General features: G+C 45.0%; 1 long non-coding RNA gene across 2 annotated transcripts; it reads left to right on the top strand.

Annotated features, from left to right (window-relative positions):
- Positions 1–5,393: 5,393 nt before the first annotated feature.
- LOC135912978 (uncharacterized) lies at positions 5,394–22,512 on the top strand. 2 transcript variants are annotated; one of them, XR_010567852.1, is made up of 3 exons: positions 5,394–5,624; positions 18,585–18,646; positions 22,133–22,512. It is a non-coding gene; the product is annotated as an uncharacterized lncRNA (long non-coding RNA). The 2 variants fall into 2 exon arrangements; XR_011507779.1 differs by lacking the exon at positions 5,394–5,624 and adding an exon at positions 14,945–15,078.
- Positions 22,513–22,807: the final 295 nt, after the last annotated feature.

Raw genomic sequence — 22,807 nt, 5'->3', positions numbered from 1 at the left:
AGGAGCCTGGTGCGAGATGTGTTTAAAAATGGAATAAAATGATTAGAAAACATTATGAAACAAATTTTCTTCCCAGAGCACCACTGGCACATTCTGATAGCTAATGCATTCTAAGATCCGCTAAGGTATATGCGATTGGTTTTCTGGTTAGGCTAATAGAGGGTGTGGTAAGACAAATATTGTCTTTAAAAAAATTCGTGCGATTGAAACATTAAACGCGCGTAAGGGTCCTTAAGGAGCTCAAGCACTGTGCAGTTTCTAAAATTCGGCTGCCTCCCCCCCCCCCCCGCAGTGCAGGTTAGCAAACCGAACACTCGCATCTGGTTAACCTCCCTGCCTTTGTCTCTTTCTCTTTAAACCCCGTTGCGTGCCCACGTCGTGCAGTGCATAGTGTGAGAGTTGGTGTCGGGCATTTCAAAAAGGGCAGCTGGCCCATGCCGTCGTCTGACTCACTCATGCTACTGACGTTGTTGAAGGGAGGAACTTGCTCTCATCAAGAACGAGGAGTACGCGATTTCTTTAGAATATCTACATGAAGGGGGGAGAACGTTACATTTGATCAGTCTAGCATGACTGAAGCAAAGCATTCCAAAGAGCCGAAAACAGCTGCTTAATACCTCTCTGTCCTCCCTAGATCCCTAGAGGTTCCCTAAACTGCCGTCCAACCTTTGTCCACTCGGAGCGCTCAAAGTCGTCAAAGTCATCATAACATAATAACATTAGCAATAAACTTCCCGAAATTAAGTAGGGCAACGGGCTCCGCCATGATAACGGATCGGGTGGTCTTTAGGGCACAACAGGGCCTACCACATGGAGAGGGAAAATGAGACATCCTGGACCCTGTACATTAGGGACATACATAGAAAAATAACAAAAAGATAAGAATCACAACCGAAACACCGGCAGTGGACGGACGTCTCTTACACTTACGGAAGCTCGACGCAGTCCAAGAGATGGAAAAGACAAAGCCACAGCACAAGGCTAAAAATGCACATCAATCTGCAATGTGTTGCTGAGTGGGAATACGCGTCAGGTGACCGATTGTTAAAATGGTCCGTTAAACGAATATTAATACAGCTTCCGGTCTGTCTGAAATAAACGCAGCCGCAGCAGAAAGGCAATTCATAAACAACACCGCAGGCGCAGGGAATAAACTTCGACCTGTGGCATACACGACAAAAAAAAAGTGCTGCAGCTATTTCAATTTTTCTCAGGGCCTGTGCACACAAACGGGCTATTTTGAAATGATCAGAAAACACCACATTCACCCTGTAGCGTAGCGCCCCGTTCTTCAAATTGTGTGATACCTTCACTTAGTAAGGGATCACAGTGTGTACCTTACGATCCAGGTTAAGTGTAGCGCTACAGTTTCGTCTCAAGACAACTATACTATACGCTATGTTAATATATATGTAATGTACCCAACTTTTGAGGCAATGCTCCCCATAGCGCCCATGGATTGAAATGGGTGACCGCGAGGGCGCCGCTATTTTCCTACGCCGCGTAGACCCGCAAGTGCAGTTGACGAGATATGATTCAGAAGCGTTCCCAAGCCTCCAGCGGTATGTTGGCGCCATCTACTGCAGGTGCCTGAATACGGTAGCCGCAAGGGCAACGCAATGTTCTTACGCCGCGTAGACCGACAAGTGCAGACGACGAGATGCCATTCAGAAGCGTTCCCGAGCCTCCAGCGGTATGTTGGCGCCATCTACTGCAGGCGCCTGAAAACGGTAGCCGCAAGGGCAACGCAATGTTCTTACGCCGTGTAGACCGACAAGTGCAGACGACGAGATGCCATTCAGAAGCGTTCCCGAGCCTCCAGCGGTATGTTGGCGCCATCTACTGCAGGCGCCTGAAAACGGTAGACGCAAGGGCAACGCAATGTTCTTACGCCGTGTAGACCGACAAGTGCAGACGACGAGATGCCATTCAGAAGCGTTCCCGAGCCTCCAGCGGTATGTTGGCGCCATCTACTGCAGGCGCCTGCAAATGGTAACCGCAAGGGCAACGCAATGTTCTTACGCCGTGTAGACCGACAAGTGCAGACGACGAGATGCCATTCAGAAGCGTTCCCGAGCCTCCAGCGGTATGTTGGCGCCATCTACTGCAGGCGCCTGCAAATGGTAACCGCGAAGGCGCCGCAATGTTCTTACGCCGCGTAGACCGACAAGTGCAGACGATGAGATGCCATTCAGAAGCGTTCCCGAGCCTCCAGCGGTATGTTGGCGCCATATACTGCAGGCGCCTGAAAACGGTAGACGCAAGGGCAACGCAATGTTCTTACGCCGTGTAGACCGACAAGTGCAGACGACGAGATGCCATTCAGAAGCGTTCCCGAGCCTCCAGCGGTATGTTGGCGCCATCTACTGCAGGCGCCTGAAAACGGTAGACGCAAGGGCAACGCAATGTTCTTACGCCGCGTAGACCGACAAGTGCAGACGACGAGATGCCATTCAGAAGCGTTCCCGAGCCTCCAGCGGTATGTTGGCGCCATCTACTGCAGGCGCCTGCAAATGGTAACCGCGAGTGCGCCGCAATGTTCTTACGCCGTGTAGACCGACAAGTGCAGACGACGAGATGCCATTCAGAAGCGTTCCCGAGCCTCCAGCGGTATGTTTTCGCCATCTACTGCAGGCGCCTGAAAACGGTAGCCGCAAGGGCAACGCAATGTTCTTACGCCGTGTAGACCGACAAGTGCAGACGACGAGATGCCATTCAGAAGCGTTCCCGAGCCTCCAGCGGTATGTTGGCGCCATCTACTGCAGGCGCCTGCAAATGGTAACCGCGAGTGCGCCGCAATGTTCTTACGCCGTGTAGACCGACAAGTGCAGACGACTAGATGCCATTCAGAAGCGTTCCCGAGCCTCCAGCGGTATGTTGGCGCCATCTACTACAGGCGCCTGCGAATGGTAACGGCGAGGGCGCCGCAATGTTCTTACGCCGTGTAGACCGACAAGTGCAGACGACGAGATGCCATTCAGAAGCGTTCCCGAGCCTCTAGCGGTATGGTGGCGCCATTTACTGCAGGCGCCTGCAAATGGTTACCGCGAGGGCGCCGCAATGTTCTTACGCCGTGTAGACCGACAAGTGCACACGACGAGATGCCATTCAGAAGCGTTCCCGAGCCTCCAGCGGTATGTTGGCGCCATCTACTGCAGGCGCCTACAAATAGTAACCGCGAGGGCGCCGCAACGTTCTTATGCCGCGTAGACCCGCAAGTGCAGATGACTAGATGCGATTCAAAAGCGTAACCGAGCCTCAGGCAGTATGTTGGCGCCATCTACTGCAGGCGCCTGAAAACGGGAGCCGCCGGGGCAACGCAATGTTCCTACGTCGTGTAGACCGATAAGCACAGACGACGAGATGATTCAGAAGCGTTCCCGAGCACCCCGTGGTATGTTGGTGCCATCTACTGCAGGCGCCTGAAAACGGTAGCCGCATGGGTAACGCAATATTCCTACGCCGTGTAGATCAATAAGTGCAAACGACGAGATTCTATTCAGAAGCGTTCCCGAGCCTCAGGCGGTATGTTGGCGCCATCTACAGCAGGCACCTGAAAACGGGAGCCGTAAGGGCAACGCAATGCCCCTACACTGTGTAGACCGGCAAGTTCAGGAGACGAGATGTGACTCAGAAGCGCCAGAAGCGTTTCCCGATCCTCCGGCTAAAGCTTCACCTTGGATGGATGCATGGATGGATGGATGGATGGATGTTATGAGCGCCCCCTTTGGAACGGGGGGGGGGGGGGGGGGTGAAGGGTGGTTTGCGTTACCATGCTCTTGCTTTTATACCGCCAATCTCAAACCTAGGTTAAAGAAATAACTAAAAATAACTCTGAACTCCTACAACCAAATTTTCTGATCTCCTATTGCGGACGTTGCTCTTGTTGTTGCTGTTGTTTGCTGTGGCTGTTTTGGCGCCAACATACCTGGATGGATGGATGTTATGAGTGTCCCCTTTGGGACGGAGGTGTGGGTTGCGCCACCAAGCATTTCTTATTTTATTGCCTAATGTTCTATCTATGATAAAAAAAGAAGAAAAAAGAAAAAATCCACGATTAATGTCCATAACCAGATTTTCTGAACCCCTTTTCTGAACTTTTGTTTTTGTACGCCTCAGTTGTTTGTCGTTTCCCTACTTTTCTTTCACCAATCTTCCAATCGCCTCTTACTAGTCTCTACTGCGAACATGTTTACTTTTCAGCTGCTCTCACTGAACCCAAGGGCTTCAAGGAAGGCCAGTGGTGCCTAAATCGGCCACTGGGCCGACGTTTTCAGATTCTAATAAAACACGCTAAATTGTTTCCCTAACTTTCCACAGCAAGCACATGCTTCTTCTTCCTTCTTATATCTATCCCGATCTCGCCTCGAAAAGTAATGAGCTTCCCTTTGAGTTACCATGAATTGTTTTTTTCCTGATTTCGTTTTTTCCTCTTGAGTAGTTACTCATGACAGGTTTCTTTTCCATTGCCGCCACCCATCAGATTAGTTCAGCCTCTCTGTCTTTCCGCTTGACGTTCTTTGTTGCTGTGTTGCTCTGCGAAATGCCTGAACGGCATTTCGTCGATGGAAGTGGACACATGGCGCCCAATAGAATGACGAGGTAAATTTGGCGGACTGCCGGCATTGAAGCACTAGGCCAACGCCGCAGACAGCAAGGAGATAACGCAAGCTACTCGACAACGACGACACAAACGCTCTTTTTCCGGCCAATTTCAGTTTCAAGGAGCCTGCCAATTAAGAGGAACTAATTGTTCGCGTAGTCACAACATGGAGTCCACTATTAAAAATGTAATCGTTGGCATAGGTAGTGTCGAGGACGGGAACCAAAGTACTCATTTGCTGTAGCGACCTACTCTTGATAATTGTAAAGTTAATTGCAGTAACTTCGCTAATTACGCACGTAAGTGCGGCAATTGCTCTGTATCTAGAGGTCGCCAATCTGTGCAATCGAATGGTAAACATAACATTACTGGGATTTATAAGTTTCTAATTTTAAAGATTTGGTGAAGCTAAAAGAAAACACCTTGTACTATCGGCGTCAAATGAAAGTTGAACAGCAGAGCACGTGACCCAAGCATAAGTGAAGATATAGTGCGCGCCGTCCAGTCATCACCATTGGCAAGCGCCCACATCCGATTTGGCCGCACTGCGCGATCCCCCTCCAGTGAGATAATTTCGCTTCTGTCCTGGTTCTTACATTTGAAAGGGAGGAAATAAAAAATAAAAACGAAGCTAAAATATTGCAGTTTACGGCAAGTCTTGTCGCACAGATCGCCGAAGCCGCAAGTGCTGTCAGCGCGAATAGCGGTGCGCGTGGTGCAATTTCCACCGTCATCGCCCCCACCGCGCGGGCGAATCTACCTTGCGATGACGGTGCACGGTGCGGGCGATGGATGGATGGATGGATGAAAAACTTTATTATGGTCCTTTAGGGCGCGCCCTAGCGCGCAGCGGGCCGCTCCCACGTCGGGACAGAGAGGCCGAGCCTCTCCGCTGCGTCGCGGGCCCGTTGGACAGCCCATAACTGTTCTTCGAGGTTGGGGCTGTGTAGGACAGCATCCCAGCGTGAAGAAGTGTTACTTTCATCACTGCGTAACGCGGGGCATCGCCAGAGCATGTGAGGTAAGTTCGCCAAGTCATTGCATAGTGCGCATGCATTTGTCGTCTGAATTTCGGGGTACATCTTGTGAAGTAGTAGGGGGTTTGGGTATGCCCCCGTCTGTAGAAGCCTTAGTGTCAAAGCCTGAGGTCTATTGAGTTTGCAATGTGGGAGGGGGTAGATCCTCCGAGCCAAGTAAAAGTGCTTGATAATTTCGGTGTACGAGGAAGGAGAGTCCCGATTGTCAGTACCCCCGGCGTCACGCTGCCCGGTAGCTACGCGGTTGATGATCCCTCGCGCAGCTCCGTGTGCCGACTCGTTGAGGTTGGGCGGGGCACCCTCGATCTGTCCCATGTGAGCTGGAAACCAGATCAGTGTGTGTGGCTTGATTTCTTTGCTTCGTAATATCCCTAAGGCCAGCTCGGAGATGGTTCCTTTGGTGCAAATTGCACCACGCGCACTGCTATTCGCGCTGACAGCACTTGTGGCTTCGGCGATCTGTGCGAAAAGACTCGCCGTAAACTGCAATATTTTAGCTTCGTTTTTATTTTTTATTTCCTCCCTTTCAAATGTAAGAACCAGGACAGAAGCGAAATTATCTCACTGGAGGGGGATCGCGCAGTGCGGCCAAATCGGATGTGCGCGCTTGTCAATGGTGATGACTGGACGGCGCGCACTATATCTTCTCTTATGCTTGGGCCACGCGCTCCGCTGTTTAATATAGTACATTTATACAGCGTGTTCAAAGTTAGATTTTTCGAGGTTCTTTTTTTAAGTGCGGAGGGGAGTACACAGAAGCTATTTTTCTACCTAGGTTATGCGGCCAGGCGGTCGCAAGCTCTGAGGATAATTGTCGTCGTATTGTCAGTATTTAAATAAATTGGATAATTAACTTTTTATTTACTGCAGTTACATTATGTTTATATAGAAAACTCGGAGGTGGTGCCACTTGTTGACTGTTTCATTTTGTCCCGAGATATGCACGTCTGAAATTTCAGCTCAAGCCGTCTAATGACGCATGCCAGACGGTGCCACCCGCTATGAGACCCGTCCCTAGTGTGACGCAGCTGTTGCGTATGGCGCTCCATCTTACAAGAATGCGGGGTGTCAGCCGATGGTCATTACTTTTCGTTCTTGGCTACCGTTTTCGTTCGTGACCAGCGAAATCGAAGGATGACTTTGCGTGGTGGCTTGGCCGAGCTCTTTTTTTGAAGCAATGACTTGCAGAGTTGGCCTCAAAGCGCGGTGCCACCGTACACGTACTGCCGAAGTAATGAAGTGCCATATTACGAAACTGGCTTTGGTTTTCTTTTTTTTGGCATTTTGGAGGATGAAAGTCATACACGCGCTAAGTATGAAACAAATGTGACAGCTGCCTGGCAGCTCCTTAGTTGCCAGTGGTGTTCCAGGGACGCTGTACCTGTCCGAAGTGTGTGATTTGAGGGCCCTTCATTGCCTGCGCCTGAAAAACTGTTCTGAAATAAGACGACTGGTGAACTGGGGTGAGTAGAGCTCATGATTGGGGTATGCCTGACGATATTTTTTATTCTTCGTGGTTTTGCGAAAGTGCCGAACAGGCCAGGCATCGCCTTGCAAGCGCATCGAGTGAACCCCTGAGCTTCCATTGTGTGCCTTTTTCTTTGGCACTTATTGTCTCTACTAAGCTGGGCTGTTGACCGAAACAAGCCCTGCGTTGGGACCTTATGCGTTGAAAAATGGTTGCTTCGCCTGGGTTGCGGCACTATTCTACGGCAGAAAAAAATTGATGTAGGGGTATCAATGACGAAGATGAACGGCGATGCTTCATTAGCAATGAGTCTGTACGTGTCTCGCCATCCGGATCGGAGAGTTCCAACCAAAGCAACGTTTTTTTCGCATTTTCAAACGTTTCCGCACAACAGGCTCAATTCACCAAAAAAGACAGCCCAAGAAGAGCATCAGTGATGAAGACCTTAAAATTCACATTCTTGCCTGCGTGCATGCAGTACCAAATGCAAGCATCAGATATATTTCTAAACAATGCGGGAAAAGTACGGGAACAGTGCACAACGTTCTAAAAAAGCAGGGATTTCATCCATACCATGTAAGTCTTCATTAGGACCTAAGGGAAGTAGAGTTTGAAAGACGGGCAGGATTTTCTAATTAGGTCCTAATAAACATTCACCAAGATAAGGACATCGTACAAAGAGTGATTTGGACTGATGAAGCTGGATTTTGCCGGAACGGCAGAGTGAACATTCATAATGCTCACTACTGGTCGCAAGGAAATCCTCTCTGGCTGTGGCAACATAACCAACGAATTCACTGGGATCTAAATGTATGGTGTGGCATACTTGGAGACAGCAGCATTGGCCCTCACTTCTTGGAAGGGAACCACGAAGGAAAGAATTATGCGCTCGAAATTCTTGCTGGTGTCGTCGACAAATTTGCCTCGAATCTACCTCTCAACAAACTGCGGTAAGTTTGGTTCCAGCATGACAGGGTCCCACATTTCTCCTCCACTGCAAAGAACTGGTTAAACTGTAACTTTCCGCGGCAGAGGATTGGACGCGAAGGGGAGATGTTTTGGCCGCCGAGATCCCCTGATCTCTCTCCACTGGTCTTCTTGTTGTGGGGCTACCTGAAAGATCGCGTTTACGCAGTTGAGTCCACTGATGTCAATGACATGAAGATGAGAAGAGTTACCGCCTGTAGAAACATAGACCCGGAAATGCTGCGCAGAGTTGCCGACTTGACGCGAGGACGGTTCATGTGTTGTGTTGCGGCGGAAGGCGAGCATTTCGAACATTCCTATGCCGTGGGTTTCTTGGCGTTTGTCATAATTCTAAGTTGAGTAATATTTCATATCGCTCGAAACTAACGTTGTGTAAGCAATGTTATATTTGAAGCACATTTCTAAAATGTTTGAATGTTTTGTTTGTATGTAGGCAATGCATATACTGTAGTCATTTTTTTGTTGTTCTTCTTTTATTTCCACTTGTTCCGAAGTAATGCCAGAATCGGAGTGGTGTGTAAATAAATAAATATGAATTTGACTACGCTGACACAATTTCATGCTTTGTCATGAGGACTGGTAGATGCGTTCTAAATTTAAAAAGGTGACATAGAGAATAGGGGCCATTAACCCGCGTTTCCTAAGCGTTGGCAATGCAGGGTCTTAAATTCTCTTTACGCATGTGCAAGACGACCTAAAAACTTCTGTGTATAATAATATGCTGTATGGCAGCTGACGCTGTCGATGTATGTTGTGAGATGGCATTAATTTCAATCATTCTGCAAAGAGAGCTTCCATTATTAAAATATTTGGTTCGGCTAGACGAAGAAACAACTCATGCAGGCGAGCGCACGAGCTGAGACCCGGCTATGTAGCTACGCAGCCGCAAGCGAGCGCACGAGTTGAGCCTCCGCTTTTGCAGCTGTTATGACGTCATATGGTAGCTACGCGGCCGCGCGCGGCGCAGCAAGGAAGAGCGTAGTTGTGCGGCTAGTATGCTTCGCATAATAAACAGAGGAGTATCGCTGCACCTGAGTGCATAAGAAGTCTTAAGCAGCACAGTGTCTTTTCACCCACTCTACTAGCAATTGCTCAAAGAAGCAGGGCTCATATCACGTCGCCTGCACAGTCATTCTTCAGTTTCGCTGGCCAAGAACGGAAAAGCTGGGCGAGAACGAAAAGTAATCCCCGTCGCCTATCACCCCACATTTTTGTCAGATGGAACGCCATACGCAACAGCTGTGTCACACGAGGGAGGGGCCTTGCATGCGTGATTAGATGGCTTGGGCTGAAATTTCAGACGTGCATATCTCAGGACACAGGCGCGTTACTAAAATTGTACTAAATGAGATCGTCACCAAGTCCCACCGCCTCTGAGTTTTCAATATAAACATACATGCTAACTGCAGTAAATAAAAAGTTAATTATCAACTTTAATTAAGTACTGACATTACGATGACAATTATCCGCACAGTTTGCGACCGCCTGGTCGAAGAATCTAGGATATAGACAAATGGCTCCTGTGCACTCCTCTTGATATTTTTTTAAGAACCCGGAAAGTCTAACTTTGAGCACTATATATATATATATATATATATATATATATATATATATATATATATATATATATATATGTATGTATGTATGTATGTATATATAGGCCGCTGCCCTCAATGCTGCTGCGCACTGCAATTGTTTCGCGCCTCACGTCGGAAAGCCAGTTCGCGGTCGGCCCCCACTTCAGTAATTAAGTTCCTTAATGAATCTCACCTGATTCTTGGTACAGCTCAATTATGAGAGTGAATAAATACTTGTGATGCGGTACGCCCCTGCTGACAGAATACCATTGGTTACGTCCTCTTATATTCTGCATATTATTTTTAAGACCTTGACTAACTAACATTGGCTGGGACAACCTGTTCAAACATTCTTAGTGGGGAAGCAAGCTATTCACCTGCTACTTGTCCGAGCGGCGGCAGCACGACGCCCGAAAGAGCTTTCGGCGATTGATAATTGCGCATAAAAAAAATGCGTTGCCCTAAACGGCACGCTTCAGATAACAGCTTGCTTTATTATTGAGCCTGTTTGATGGCATCGCTATGCCGTGCGCCTGGGTGCGAAGTTACGCGGTATTTTTCATTTTTTTCACGGGATTTCTCTATACTCTATAAGCGCGTGATGTGCTTCTTGATTTTAAAAAATGCGCCATTTTGGCGTCTATTACAATTTTCTGAAACCGCCTAATTGGTATCTTGAAAATGAACAACGATTAAGCCCATAAATCACTAGTTTTAAATGAATAATCGGGTACGAGGGGCGGTAAAGTTTCTGTCGATTTCTCAAAAGCACTCCAAGCAACAACGTATATGCCTTGGTCTCTATTTACGTATAATGATCCTTAATCCTCTCTAATTTCTTTGTTTCTCTTCTTTGTGTGCATGCAAACCGCGGCTGGTGATATGGGTTACGGGTGTAAATTCTTCTTTTTTTAGAAAAATAATACTCAGGGCGCAGTTTGTGCTTCACTTGCCGTGTGTTCCTTGTTTTGCACTAACTTCGTGTGTCACGTACCCTGCCTGCCATGCTTAGCTTTTTGAAATATAGCACCTTTCACAATACGGAGGCCTCTTTTGGATGTACACTAAAGAGAAAAACTATTCGAGCTCTATTACTAAGCAGCTGCCTCCATATACTAGTGCAACCCTTGCCGGACCACCAAATTGCGTCACGTTATCCGAAAGGATGAATTAGCAAGTGGCAGCAAAATAAACAAGTTCAATTCTGCTTTTTTTTCTTTTTTTTTACTGCTTGATGTAGTCTGCTATGTCTTTGTTTTTGTTCATGAAGCGTGACTCAGCCAGCCCGACGCAAGAGCGCCTCGACAGGTACAAACAATGACTCAGCATGATACGGCGCAAAACAAGTGGCGACTGCTTGCTTCGTGAGTGGAAGGAGCATCGGCCACTAAAAGAGAAAGTAAATATACATATAACAGCTTCACGCTTAGTTGATGCAGTAACATCTGCCAAATTTCGTGTGTTTTCAACATTACCACTACCGTCACTGGTGGTTGGTGGGGATCAGGTTAAACAAAGCGGTAAGCTTTCGATTTCGGACTAAACGAGTTTTCCTTCCATAGCAACGCATGGTTTCTAGCTGGTACTTTTCTGTGAGTTACAATTAAGCGAAAAGTTGAATTGGCCAAGCTCTAATTAACGGGAGTCGACTGTGTTACTCTTCTTCAATACCAAGGAAGTCGCTCTTACTGTGAACGACAGATGGCGACACCGCTTTGAAGTTTCCGCACTAGCTCACCGCGACGTAATGGATTTCGAGCATGTTCTGGCATGGTTCATATGTCATCTGTAAAGGTGTATATATATTATTCTTGAAAAAATCCAAAGACGTCATGGAACTAGCCAACGGCTGGGCAAGGACCTACCTAGCAGGCCCCCTGCCCCGCTCCTCAGGAACCCAGTAAGGTTGTTTAGTACTACTACGAAACACTGCAAGCTTCGGCAATGAGCCACAGCGGCCCCAATAGAAAAAAAAATATGTTGATATCTGTGACGTCACACTAGCGTACTGGGTCTGTGGGGTGACATTGGATGCAATTTTAAAAACTAATATTAATACAACTTTGCCCTTCCTTTCCTCTTCCGGTTTATTCAACACATTACCGCGGAATTTAGAAAAACAATCTTTTGAAAGAATGCTGTATCAATCTAAATGAATTTACTGGTTTTCTTTAGTGTCTTTCTTAACGCAGCTTTTGCCTATCTTCTTAATTATGCCTTCCAGCGATGCACTTCGTGTTAGTTTTGCGAAGCTGCCGCGCACATTTGGTTTTCAGCGGTATCTTGTTATGTGCGACGTTTCTTTGTAAACTTCAATTCAGACCTTGATTTCGTTGCCGTAGCGAGGTGTCGATAAACGCGTGCACTTCGAAGCGGCGTATCATGAACAAAGAATGATCGGGAAAAGAACAAGCCCTTATTAACTGCTACACTAAAGACGCTGCCTTACCCATGCTGAGTGGTTACTCTGTTGATCCCTCATGGGAGTATAATCCTTGCCACTATTGGCATGGATCCTTCTTTATTATGTTGCCATGTTGAGAACGGTGACTGACCGAAACCAACACAATGAGATGATGATGATGATGATGATGATGATGATGATGATGATGATGACGACGACGACGACGACGACGACGACGACGACGACGATGACAACGATAATGACCTTAAAGTTTTTAGCACTTGCCCACCCACTCAGGGGGATTGGCCAAAGGTCGGGCAGGTTTTAGATATGTGTTAAAGGAATTATTCAGAAATCAGAAATTTTGATGATGTGAAGTTATGGAGACATTGCTGGTTGCTAACTTTCTTTTTTCCTGGTGATTATGACGATGAGGATGACTTGCTCCAAAAATGGCAAAAACCCACTGTTGAAGGGAGGCCAAGAGTCGGGCAGCATTATGAGAAAAACAAAATAAATGCAAGTAAATAAATCACGAAAATAACCGTTATAAGAACTGTATTCTCTGGACGGTACAGTGTTGATGACAGGCAGGGACATGGAAACGCCAATGTTCTCTGGTGATCCTGCGCACAGTACCAAACATGATACAACTGAGGAGCTCGGGACAGGTTAAAACTCCGTGAAGGAGTTTGAAAAGAAGCAAACGTCAGCGTGATTTCGTCAGCAGCAAAGTAAACGAAATGAATAATCGAGCAGTGATAGAACAAGGTCCTGTGTCGGTGTTAGCGAAACGGTCATGATAGACGCGATATAAACTTTTTCAGGACTTGGTCTATAATGTCCCTCTTAGATTTAGAAAGACCATTCCAGCGACCGACGCCTACAATCAATCAATCAATCAATCAATCAGTCAGTCAGTCAGTCAGTCAGTCAGTCAGTCAGTCAGTCAGTCAGTCAGTCAGTCAGTCAGTCAGTCAGTCAGTCAGTCAGTCAGTCAGTCAGTCAGTCAGTCAGTCGGTCGGTCGGTCGGTCAGCAAATAAATAAATAAGTATGTTTATTAAAGCGCCCAGGAAAAGCCTCGAGGGTCTTGGTGCTTGCATACTCGGCAGAACAATGCACAAGTTAAACAGTTCGCGCACACACACACGTACACACGCGCGCACACATAAAAAATATTTCGGTGATACAGATTTTAGCAAGACATAAATGTGTACACGAAGAGAATACAAAGAAAAAGTGGAGAAACAGAACAGAATTACAGAGTGATGGAACACACAACAGATGAGAGTGTTTGTCCAGTTATGTTGCATAGCATGCCCCAGCATGGCGATTGCCGCGCTCTCGCTCTCACACCCTCCCCTGTCACCCTTACCCTTGTAGATAAGGTGGCTCTAAATAAAGCGCTTCGCGCAAGCCCCCGGCTCACTTGTTTGCACAATCGTGGAATAAACGATTCCATTCTGTCTGCGTGGTTGCCTTGCCATTAACACGAGAAATTATTGGAACTCCTCTGCAGGTCCTTTCAGGTAAATATTAAGATTGCCTACGAAGATATCCAGACAGTCTTAGGGATTGTTATGTCTTGTGCATTCTAGATAGAGGGTTAATATAATCGGGAGGCTGAAGGACGCATTGTTTCCTTGCGCTTCTCTGCGAAATGTAAAAGCCCATATTGGAAAGCATGTTCGAGTAGAAGATTTTTTTCCATTTATCAGTTTGTGGAGAACAAGAACATCCGATTTGTTGCCTCTACAAGTGAGGGTCGGTTACGTGAGTGCCCCTATGTTAGTGTTATGGACATGGCAGGCTTATGACGCAATCCATGCTTAAATATGGATGTGAACTTTTCTTCACATTTCCTAGAAGTAATGGCGTGTTGAATTGTCGTTCGAGCAGGTACGCAAGAAAGCAGATGTGCGGCAAGCTCCGCGAACCTTGTCACCTGTATTGCTTTGAGTATTGTTACGAACACAAGTGATGGCGCATACCTACACGCAATATGCCTCCACAGCTGTACACAGAACTCTGCAAGAGCACATTGAAACCTCAGCAACAATGGAAAGTGCCTACCGCTTCAGGTAGCTATACATTACGTTACGTCGTCTTATCAAAACGGCTACCGCTGCGGCTAAATTTTGGAAAAAGAATCCGGTCTTGGCTGTAAGCCGCCAATACCACTAATTTATTGGCATTTGCGAGAGCCATTTGTATTAGTGAAATTGTAGAAATAGGCTCAATAAGGAGCAGTCATATAAAATCAAGTAAGAGTACATTTCCAATATAATGATATGAATATGTGGCAAATGTTTCCTTATATCTGCAACAATCAGGTTTCCACAGTGGTCACTCGTCAAGAACGAGAAACAAGAGAAACAAAAACCGCCAAACCTAAAATCCTTGTTATGTTGATGGTTGCGCGACAGTAAATTCTTATATGTATTACTCCTCATAGCATTCTATATTTTTATTACGTTTTGATTTCAGACGGCAATTTGAACTAACGCAGGCGATGGCAATGGCAATATTGGGCCAGTGAGCTTCACAGTGTTTACTGCTGCTGAAGCTATAAAGTAAAGACACAGCGGTGAGCGCAGAATACTGATGGAAAGATGCGGTTCAATAAAACGAACGATGGCAAGAAACAGGCGCGGACTTGCGCAAACTTCATGTTGTCTGAATAAGCAGCCGTGTATTTTCAACAGTTTCTACACATGCACAGTGCAACAGGGAAGGTCCACGTTTCTATAAACAAAAAATGAAAACGAACATACAATGTGCAGTATGAGCAAAGCGATGACTCGGCTCCAACATACCGTGCAAGTGGCCTCTCTTCGCGACTAAAGAAAGGCATCACTGGACGTAGTTCTAGCATGCGTTGCAACTGGAGGCAATAAAAAAAACGCTTCGATTAGCTCTCTTCCCGTGGAATTTTCGCCGCTTTACAGGATTTTAATTTCTCGCTGTTGCATAACGCTCGTCGAGGTACGACAATGAGCCGGTAAGTGCACAATATCGTTATATTATTGAGAAATTCTGTTGCATGGCGTTTTCAATATAGCGCCTGCTGTTTAGTTCCAATGATAGTGACTTCATTCTCGACAGCATTATTTTCTACACCACACCCATGCGCACGCATGCATGCATGTTGACGTGCTCTTTGTGACATCGATTATTTTATTTCGTTATCGGAAGATATTCTAATGAAAAATCCTGTACGTACTCTCGAAGTTTCCCTTAGACTAATCAAGGAACTAGTTCTATCGAGAGTGAAATCTTCGATAGGGTATACGCGTCGTGTTTTTTGCTATTTTCTCACTTGTCATTTACTTATTCCCGCCTACTGTGCCAAACTGGTGTAAGCGGATGCCTTGTTAACAATTTTTTTGCGCATAGAACTCATAACAACCACTGCAAATGATATGAAATGCTTCCTTTATCACTTGGAGCTTCTTTAGTTCTTTTGATGGTGTCGATTGTTGGAACATATATATATATATATATATATATATATATATATATATATATATATATATATATATATATATATATATATATATTGTTTTCCCCATAACTCATATATAATAAGTTATGGGGAAAACAAAAAAAAATCTGAGTTGCTATAGGCTATTGCGAATAGTATGCGTTCAGTTCAACTCGCTTCTCACGCTCCCTTCATTTTTTTAAATTCTTGCCTCAAATTATGTGGGACACCCTGTTTATTGGACGTTTAGGCAGTTTTAGGATCTTTTGAAGATGTATTAGTTTATCTTTGGCATGACAATAATACAATTATCATTATCGGGAAGTTAATACAATGACTTACAATTAGGCAAAGAATGCAGCAATAACTCAGCCATTTGAATATTAAGCACCTTTGTCCTGATACTTGCGATGAAGCAGTGGTACAATGGCAGGACGCTGCGAAAAGGCAATTAGTGTTTCTAAGTACTTCGACCCGAAATGGGGTTTAGCGGTCAGTCATTTCGGAAATGACTAGATAGAAAATGGTCTGGACGATGTCAAGCAATCTCTTCACAGCAAATTTTTTCTCTTTTTTTATGGTAATCGCTATTAGCTTTATTTCACCATAAACGAATGGACTCATCTCTTCATTTCAAGTCAGGGAAAATGTTGTTTCATGAATGTCGGCGCAATGCACACAGCTCAAGCATTGGAGTATTGACATTGTGTTTTTTACTTACTCTTTCGTTAGCCCGTACAGTGAAGGCAGGTCCGTAACTCTTGTTACGGTGCGCGAATGGGATGTTTGCCACAGGTGTTAATATATATATATATATATATATATATATATATATATACCACCACCCACTATGCGACCACCAACTATGTTTGGCACGTACGGCAAAAGTGAACCCGTATGGAACTTCACTTCACTTTTCACTTTTATTTCCTTAATGACCCCTCAGTGGGGGTATTACATAAGGGGTGGGGTTTACAAATCTGCATTTTAATTGGTGGCCACATGAGTTCAATGAAAAATATTAGTATTAGGCTTATCAGCAAACGTCGTTGAACAGGTGATTTCGGTTATGTGACGGGGCAGGCCGTTCCAGTCGCTTGATGATCGGCAAAAGAAGGATGCAGGGAAGGTTGTAGTTCGGCTGCGTGAACGGGTTACTTGCAAGGAATGCCCTGTACGCAGGGAATGGCGAGGGGGTGGGGCCAACAGATATGGTGCATGATGGAGCGAACTGTAATAGAACTTGTGAAAGAGGATTAACGAATCAATGCGACGCCGGGATGATAGCGTGTGGATGGACTGTGCTTTAAGTAGTGATAGATAGATAGATAGATAGATAGATAGATAGATAGATAGATAGATAGATAGATAGATAGATAGATAGATAGATAGATAGATAGATAGATAGATAGATAGATAGATAGATAGATAGATAGATAGATAGATAGATAGATAGATAGATAGATAGATAGATAGATAGATAGATAGATAGATAGATAGATAGATAGATAGATAGATAGATAGATAGATAGATAGATAGATAGATAGATAGATAGATAGATAGATAGATAGATAGATAGATAGATAGATAGATAGATAGATAGATAGATAGATAGATAGATAGTACTTTTATTCATGTCAATTCTCGTACACCAAAATCAGGCCTACCAAAGCCTCACCAAGGGCTTGAGTGGCAGCGCCTGGCAGACAGCAAACATTAGCAAAACAAAGGAAAATAGAGATGTTTCAACGAACTCGACAAACAAACAAAACAAAAAAAGAAAAATTTAACAACTCATAGAGACAGATATAGAAACATAATTACAACAGCAAAAGGATGACAGTAATGCGAAATTAAGAGAGTAACACTCGATTAAATCATTATGGGGCAGGAAGTAATGCGGAGACATACCGCAAAATTTTTTGCAGGGTGTATTTTGTTCTCATGTGGAATACACTAGGTGGCATACTATTGAAACAGGCAGGTACGTAGTATTGACGCGTGCGCTTTCCGTATCGGGTTGAGGAGCGAGGAATACGCTCCTCAACGCTAGTGTTATAAGAATACCAAGAATGAATGACGGAGAACGTCTGGTGTTCTCGCTTATCGAGCCCATACGCTCGTTCCACGGGAGTTGCTGTCTGTGCGCGATCGTCCGGACTTGTGATCTTAGCCGGGTCGCCATCACCGATTGCGCCAAATAACGTAAATTATGGAGAACAGTATTCCGTAATCAATTCGCCATAACATTCGCGCCGAGTACCCTCCGCCGCGCACTGCAAGAGAGAGAGCAAATGATAAAGGAAAGGTAGGGAGGTTAACCAGGACTGAGCCCGGTTGGCTACCCTACACTGGGGAAAGGGAAAAGGGGACGGAAAGATTAAAAGAAGAAGAGAAAGTCCACTGGGGAAGCCACCCAGTGCCACTGCAAGAAGCTTGAGCGGGATGACAGGTCTTTTTTTTTTCTATTTCACGATTGTAGAAACGTAAACTTTCCACCTCAGTGCCATTGAGAGTAGATAACGCGGCTTCATTTTATGGCCTCATTTACATCCTTTGTGCTTTTCAATAGACATGAAGTTGTCCGAAATTATGCGTCACTGCCGCTGCTGCGCGATTGAAGACGCTAGACCTATCTTTTTGTTGTCGTCAGGCATGGGCGCTGCGTATAGACTGCGCATGTCTATATTTGATTGAGACACTGATCAACATGAAAGTACACGCTCAGTAAGGTGAACAGCACTGTCCAACGGGAACTTTCATTTACAGCGGCCCATTGGATATCTTACAAAACAGTACTTTACGAGCAAGGGGAGTCGGAGACACTGATAACGCGCTTAGCAGAAATCTCCATGAAAAGCGTATTTTTTAAAGCATAGTGTCGTTACTAAAAGCACGTTCTTATGCAGATGAAGTAAATGCTAAACTGCCACAATTTTCGTCACACATTTATGGCAAGAAACGTAGCATCATTAACACTCACGTTCTTCGTACATTTTTTTCTGATGGCATATCCATGCAGGGTATCACCACACCGTCAGGCAAGCATGACCGGAGCAACCATACTTGGAATCTTACTTGCAGGTACTGCACGGTAGTTTTTAGGAAGTTCTAACAAATCTCGAAACTTTATTTACTGTAAACAAGCTGGCTGTATGAAACAGTACCTTAAGTTCTGCGTCTCTAGCGTGGAGGCTAACACGAGTGACTGCATCAACAGGATGATAGGATATTCATGGTGCTTTTTCCGGCTGCAAAATGTTTTAGACATTGCCTATGACAGATAGCACAATTCTAATCCATGATTTAAGTTACTCGATGAGGCGGCCATTAAAACGTTCACTTGAATTATTCACGTAATTGTACTAATTAAAATTTTAGTTATTACTTTACGTCACATATTTCAATCTACGAATCGTAGTCGCTGAGTTCGCATGGCGTATCCACTTGGAAAGATTTATCTGGACTGCAGCAGTTCCGAAATATTCATGTTCAACATGTCCGACGAAGTGCAATGGCGTTCGGTTACTTTTTTTTTAAAGAAACCGCTGTTTTATGCATTGAAGCACAAAAACTGGCAGTGGCTTAGCTTGGCTATGCCAGGATGTACGTAGCGAAAGCTAAGGCATAGCATGGTTAGATTTGACTATCCTTGATTGCAAGTGCAGGTTAGTCTGATTGTCTACCTATGTTGCGGCGTTTAGCCAGTCGTTCGGCGCGCTGTTCGTCTGTTTCCTGGGCGATTTGTTTCCTCTTCATTTCGTTCCGATGTCGATTCCAGGCCTCCTCCTGCTTATCAGAATTGTCGCCGTCCATACTGCCGCCTCAACTATGGTTGCGCCACACGCGAGCTCTTATTTTCAATCATCCGACATGTTATCAGGCGTGCGAAGCAGCTGGAGAAGCAAGCGGAGGTGAGCGCAGCGACGAGAAACTCGGTGTGACGTCATACCAAATGGCGGCGGCGCAAAGGCGCGGCACTGCGCAGCGGCGGAAACCCTGTGGCTCAATGCTACTAGAGGCGCATGCGCAGTAGTGACTAGGGAGGGAGAGAGAGAGAGAAATATCCGCGGCGAGGCGCACGTTCTGACGTCATGTGCCTCCTCGAAGTACCACCACGGCGAAATGGCAAGTTCGCGGCCAGTAAAGCTTTCGCTTTAAAAACAATGAGCCACCAGCATAATAGTTGCTCCGCGGGCTTGTGACCTTTTCTGGTCGCCGCAAAGAGCGGAGTTTCCACTCGTCAAGTTTGCTTGCTCCGTGGGTGTGGGTAAGGAAAGGGCGTTGTAGCGAGAGCAGCGCCTGCCGTCATCCGCCCGTACGATGCCGCGGCTATGGATACGTGCGTTCGGGCTGCGACACAAAGGGCGTACATGGCATTGCATGTTGTTTTACACAATCATCGTCGTCATCATCGTCATCATCATTGTCATCTTCATCGAAAGGCGAGACACGTCTAAGACGAAGTTAATGTACAGCCACGCGTTTCACTCTCATGCGGGAGCATAATTGTTAGGTTCAACTGTTCATTGTTGTTGCGCTATGCAAAAGCACGCATTTACACAGGAGAAGGTGGAGACCGAATGGGAACAAATACGCAAACTTCTTCGTTCTGCGCCTTCGTTCCCATTCAGCGTCCGTGTTGTCCCCGTTAGAGAGCGCTTTACATAGCACAATAATAATGAACTTACACCAACCAGCCCAATTCATCGCTCTGTTAGCTTCAACTCCGCGAGAGCCGCAGATTATGACAACAGACCAGTATGATTGAAGCTATGTGATCTTTGCTTTGGCAACCAACTTGGATGGGTTTTGCGTAATTTTTAACTTCTAGGAGTGCTGATCGAATAAGACCAGTAATAACCATGTTGTGACTATATGCGTGAAAAATACATGAAGTTCACGAAGGTCGTATAAAGAACATAAGTCTTCGAATGGGACAACCCGATGACCACCATTAACACATTCAGAATTCTACTTCATGTAGAGCTTCATCTACAAATGTTGTTTTGCCAATTTTCGTTTCACTCTGTGTTCGAATTAAATTAAATCAGGTTGCTTAAGGTCATCTATGTCAACACAGATGGTAGGACTGCTGGAGGAAGGTGTCGCCTGGCAGCTTAAGCAGGCGTGCAGCAACTGAAATTAATCGTTCTCAGCGCATACTGTCCAACATTGATTTACACTTTGATAAATCAATTATAGGATTGATATTGTGTTTATTTGTGCATAATATTCAGTTCATTTTGTCTATGTTGCTCTGTGATTAAAATCGAAGGTTTATTTGCAAACATTCATCAAAACGTACGTCATAAGTTGTCTATTTGAACGTACAACGAGGAAAAGTGGCTGTCACTGGCAATAATTACGGACAGTACAGCTAGTGTTTCTTCTCGCAATCCCATATATAGCCATGTTGTTCTCGAAAGGCTCCGTATGGATTTTGCCCTCGCAGCCTAAAAATGCAAGCACGCCATAATATCGAGACCGGTAACTGCCTGACGCCTGGGAAGCAATGTATACTAGATGTCTATAGTACGGAAAATAAATGCTACTTTTCATTTTCAAGATGGAAAATAAATATTTCATATTTCACAATAAGTTCATACATACAGGTCACACCTGCAAGACCGCTGATACTCCCGTTCGCACGTCATATTGATTTAATCATCAACTTAGCTTCAAAGGCATTTTCTGAAAGAGATGCGCCTTGAAATAAGTTCAGTTCAATAAATAAATAAGTAGATCAATAAATTCCATAATTCATTATTTATTAATCTGTCCTTCACTTCCAACATCCCGCTCTGCCTCACACCATGTCCCATTGAAATGCTCTTCTCGACAGAGATTAGCTTTCAAACGAGATGCCATAAAATTCCGCGATCACCAGTACGAGCTGTTCACCTAATAAGCCAAGTGCATGATTTATTAGTTATATTCTTACCTGTCATTTTTTTCCCTCTTTTGTCGAGCTTTCTATCATAGAATTCTTGTACTGTTGTGCATATCCATGTTCGAACGTGTGCTCATAGGTTATTCGCTTTTTTATATTAAGAAGTTACCTTGTTGCTCACTTTCTCATTTAGTATATACTTCCGGTTGCTCCTGTTGTTCACTTTGTTGTAGTTTTTTACAGCGATGTACCTATTGATCAGTGCACGATGCAAGAGTTGTAAGGTTCTTTATGAATAAATAAAACATACACGATGTGCATGTTTATAGTATTGTGTTCACATTCGTGAAAGCAAGGAACATTATAAATCCCTCTTTTCATGACTAGACTCCGATAAGTTTCCATTTTCTTATAATAAATATTGATAAGTGCCTAGATAGAAGTCTACTAGCAGTGCTTGAAGAAATCTAAACAGATATTAATCTAAAAATGAGAAATTCAGGGCCTAGCCGTGCTTTGTGAGAAGTCTGAAATGAAGCCGGTGCCTGTATTGCTCCATGCAAGATAAATGGCAAAAGTTACATTAGAAAATTGTTATAAAGTTGTTATGAAAAATTTTAGCAAGCCACCACGGCATTGCGTTTCGTGTACTTATTTACCCGACTTTTCACTTACAGCACTTATGATAGCGGCTGTTGAGCCATTTCCTGGATACACCTGCCTGCCGCCTGTGCAAGGCTGTCCTAAACCCACCTTGAAGAGAAGCTATGAGCGGTTCTTCTTCAACATCAGTTCCTATCGCTGCTACGGCATCAAAACTAGTGGATGTGCAGGATATGGATTCGACTCTATATTGTCCTGTACCACTAGCTGCGGTCAAAGAAAGCATTTGTAGACTTGCCGTTTTGTCGGACGGAACATCATACTAGATGTTGGTTGGAAATAAAACTAGGCCGAAATTCATCTGCAGAAATGCATCAAACGTGCATTAACAAAATTATGTTTGGAGCAGGCTTCTCGAATGGCTTATTGCAAGAATTAATAAATTCTGCCTACGTCTCTACCACATATAAAGCAGGGACTGAAGCGCACGAGAAAATACTTATTATTAGCTCTTTCGTGTGTGTGTGTGCGGGGGGGGGGGAGGGGGAGAGCTTTTGTATAACCCAAAAAGAAAATTATATGGTTGGAAGTGCTGAACTGAGAGCACAACCCGCAAAATCGTTTGCGAAATGTAGAAAGTTTTAACATGGTCCTCGAAAAATTAAAGTTGATAGAGCAATGGCAAATTACTGGCAGAAAGTTTGAACATAAAGAATCAGCGCTTTAGAGGAGCACTGACCTGGTCTTTG

Source organism: Dermacentor albipictus, chromosome 8 (genome assembly GCF_038994185.2).
Source record: "Dermacentor albipictus isolate Rhodes 1998 colony chromosome 8, USDA_Dalb.pri_finalv2, whole genome shotgun sequence".
In the NCBI taxonomy this organism is placed as follows: Eukaryota; Metazoa; Arthropoda; class Arachnida; order Ixodida; family Ixodidae; genus Dermacentor; species Dermacentor albipictus.
The sequence above is the reverse complement of the archived record's forward strand: the minus strand, read 5'-3'. Positions and strand labels throughout refer to the sequence as shown.